The following is a 982-nucleotide window of genomic DNA, read 5'->3' as shown; positions in this document are numbered from 1 at the left end:
CGCCAACTTTCGACCAGCTCGTATCTTTATAAGAACTCTTATGTTGTGGCACTCATATCTCAATGTATTGCTGCATCACTGTATATACCCTTTCCCATACCTGATGTTCATTACTGCAGTCTAAAGATTTTAATCTACTATGCCAAACTGCCAATCGGTATCCCATTGTCGTCTCTAAGTATTTATTTCTCGATGGTATTTTCTTTTGAGCCCTTTTCATACAGCTGACTCTTGTATGATGGAAGCAGATTACTCAATGTATTATAAAATACTAAAAGGATACTAGTATATTTGTTTTTAGTTTTTTTACTAATTTTAATAGATCAAGGACCTCGTGAATAATTTGTGTCGTTTTATTCTCAGTCATTGATGTTTATATTTATAAAATTATAAATTAAATGTATATAATAATTATTCATAATTAATCACTTGCAGCAATTAACAGTTGGCAACAAGAAAAATGCCAAAATACTAGATCATATTTGGTTTTTTTTCTTCAATTGTTTCCTTTCACTTTTGAGAGTCGAGTTTGCGAGTGGATAAAAAAAAGCTGAAAGTATATGTATGGACAAATAAAAAATGTGGAATGTACAAATCAGAATTTTAAGTATTTTGTGTCTACAAATAATTTGTGTAATTTTACCTTCATAACAGGGCAGCGTGGCCGAGTGGTCTAAGGCGCTGGTTTTAGGCACCAGTCAGAAATGGCGTGGGTTCGAATCCCACCGCTGTCATATAATATTTTCTTCTATATATATTGAATTTACTGCAAACTCATTGTTGGGGATTGTGTATTTTACAATTTTATCTACATTGGGTTTTTCTAAAGAATATACTTCAAAGTGTTTAACACTACGTTGAATATAGTTTTATTATTGAATACCTACCTTGTTAAATAATTATCTTGTCAGATTCCAATTGTATCTATCTGATACATACATAAAATGTATGTCAATATTATGCTGCTTTGTTCTTGACTTTT

General features: G+C 31.2%; 1 non-coding gene across 1 annotated transcript; it reads left to right on the top strand.

Moving 5' to 3' along the window:
• Window positions 1–654: 654 nt before the first annotated feature.
• On the top strand, window positions 655–734 carry TRNAL-UAG (transfer RNA leucine (anticodon UAG)). The gene has a single exon. It is a non-coding gene; the product is annotated as a tRNA-Leu (tRNA).
• The last annotated feature ends 248 nt before the right edge of the window (window positions 735–982 follow it).

The sequence above is a fragment of the Lepeophtheirus salmonis genome, chromosome 1, assembly GCF_016086655.4.
Source record: "Lepeophtheirus salmonis chromosome 1, UVic_Lsal_1.4, whole genome shotgun sequence".
NCBI classification, from domain to species: Eukaryota; Metazoa; Arthropoda; class Copepoda; order Siphonostomatoida; family Caligidae; genus Lepeophtheirus; species Lepeophtheirus salmonis.
Note: the sequence above shows the minus strand (reverse complement) of the source record. Positions and strands in the feature narration are given on the sequence as shown.